The sequence below is a fragment of the Pediculus humanus genome, genomic scaffold, assembly GCF_000006295.1.
Source record: "Pediculus humanus corporis 1103172107561 genomic scaffold, whole genome shotgun sequence".
Classification (NCBI taxonomy): domain Eukaryota; kingdom Metazoa; phylum Arthropoda; class Insecta; order Psocodea; family Pediculidae; genus Pediculus; species Pediculus humanus.
In genome coordinates this window covers 572,655-575,527 of record NW_002987176.1, presented here as the reverse complement: position 1 = coordinate 575,527, position 2,873 = coordinate 572,655, and positions in this window count along the sequence as shown.

Here is a 2,873-nt window from a genome sequence, read left to right as displayed (position 1 = left end):
TAGAGAAAAAAGAAAAAGGGGAAAAGGGGGGGAGGGGAGGGAAAATAAAAAACCGAAACTAAAGAAAAATAAGAAAAAAAAAGTTTAAAAATTAAAATTTTCAAGAAACAACAACAAACAACAAACAACAAAATAAAAAACTTTATGCTAATTAAAATGCATTGCTTGTACTTGTATGAATTTTTCAACTGTCACAAGAAAAAAAAAAAAAAATTAACTTTTTATAAATTTTTATTTCATTTTCTTTATTATTTCTATTATTATTATCATCATCATCATCATCATCATCATCATCATCATTATTCACTTTCTTAACTTTTATACCTTTGAGAATATTATTAATAAAAAAAAAAAAAAAGAAACTTTTTATAAATTTTCTCTGACTAAAAATCAAAACGTTATAATAAATTTAATTTTATTATTATTATTATTATTTTATAAAAACGGTTTTTTATATAAACAAAAAAAAAGTTTTTGAATTTCGCGTTTTTTTTTTTCCCCTAATAAAGAAAATATTCGAATTATTAAATTGTTTACTAAGTGACGAAATACAAAAAAAAAATTCATTAAGTTTTCCGAACGAGGACGAACTAAAGGAAAAATTTATATATTTGACCGAGTAATAAATTATTTTTAAATTAATTGCTCTAATCAATCACTGAATTACGTAAGAAAAAAACGAGGGGGTAGGAGAAAGAGAGAGAAGGGGAGAAATGGGGGGAGGGATTTAGAACAAAGTAATTTATTACGACTCTCATTACAATCGTATGTTAAATAAAATAAAAAATTTATGTTAGATAACCTTTCCTTTCCTTTCCTTTCCTTTTTTTTCCCAACACTTTTTCCTTAAAATCGAATTAAAGAAAGAAAGAAAGAGAAAGAGAAAGAATGAGAGAAAGAGAGAGAGAGAGAGAGACAGAGAGAAATTTCAAACGGAAAATAAAAATTTGATGACTTTTCCTAATGAAAAAAAAAAAGTGTCTTAATATTATTTATGTAAAATAACGTGCAAATAATAATAATAATAATAATAATTAAATTTATTTATTTTTGTTAATTATTTTCGTAAAAAGGTGAACAAACCCCCTTCCCCCTTCTCCCTCCCCCTTCCTTGCTACCCATCATACAGTTTTAAATTTTTGATAATTGCAGTGATAAAATAAATTCCGATAATTTCATATATATATATAAAAAAAGGTTTTACGACAAAACGGAAATGATATATAAAAGGTTATTGAAATCAATAATAATAATGATAATAATAATAATAATAATAATAAAATTTTGATGTCATTCTCTTTAAAAGGTTAAAATTTTAAACAAGGAAATTAAAATTTTATTTTTATTTTTTTTCCCCCCATATGATTGATATCGATTCGTGTAAATTTAAAAATTATTATTATTATTATTATTATTATTAATATTATAAAATTTTGATTGATTTTAATAATAATGATAATAAAAATTATCTTATCAGTGGCTGCTACTACTACTAACGGTAAAAAATATTAAAATTATATAGTAGAGAAAGTAAAATCTAAATTTTTAAAGTTTCCAAATATATACATAAAAAAAGATCATTTATAATATTTTTTTTAATACGTAATAATAATAATAATAATAATAATAAATAAATAAATAAATAAATTCCAAAGGAGCTTTAAAATATATATATATGCATATCGAATGGCGTTAAATGCAATAAATTATAAAATAATTTTAATAATACAATGTTTTAAATCTGACCGGTTCGGGTTTCTCATCAAGTCTATTTTTTTTTTTTTTTTTTTAAATAAATAAATAAATAATCGTCCTTGATTTAATCAAAATGAATTTATTTAATGAAATAAAATCGATATTTATTTATTTATGATTATTATTATTCTCTTTTAAGTACGTTAATAAAAAAAAAGAAAATAACCATAAAGAAATACCAATCGTAACCACGTTACGTAATTTTATAAAAAAAAAAAAAAAATCCAATTAATGAATATATATATGTAATAATAATAATCACGTGATTTCTGTTTATTTGCTTACGTCACAGTATTTAAACCTTTCATAATATATATTCTTTAACTACGATTTTCACCTCCTCCTCCTCCCCCCCGAACCAAATAAATCAATTTAAGGGTAATAATTTTAAAAAGGTAAAAAATTTAACGATGATGATGACGTAGTCGTTATTATTATTATTATTATTATTATTAATATTATTATTATTATTATTATTATTATTATTATTAATATTATTATTATTATTATTATTATTATTATTATTATTATTATTATTATTATTATTATTTTATTCATTACGCACAAATTTTTAGCATAAACAAAAAACATTTTTTTTCTTAAAATAAATTTCCAAAAAAAAAATAAAAAAATTTTTTGCACCTGTTTACCTATCTACCTGAAAAGGTACGTATTTAAAAAAGAAAAAGGTAGTGATAATAATAATAATAAATCGATTTTTTAACCTTAAATAAATTCTCTTACACCTATCTATTCCATAAAAAAAACGTTATTTATTATGCAATAAATAAATTTTTTTTTTTTTGGAATTCTATCACATGCAAAACTTTTATAATTTTTTTTCTTTTTACACGTTAAAATGATATGAAAAAAAAAAATTTTTATAAAATTGTCTGATGAGTACGTGTCATTAGAAATTTATTTTTAATTAAAATTTTCATTATAAAAATCATTTTTAAATCATTATTATTATTATTTATTTAGAAAAAAAACGACAAATGAATTTAATGTAAATTTTAAGTTTATACCCACGAGCATCGTATCGTATTTATATGTATATATATTTCTAAATAATAATAATAATAATAATAATAATAAAACGTATTGAATAAATTTTC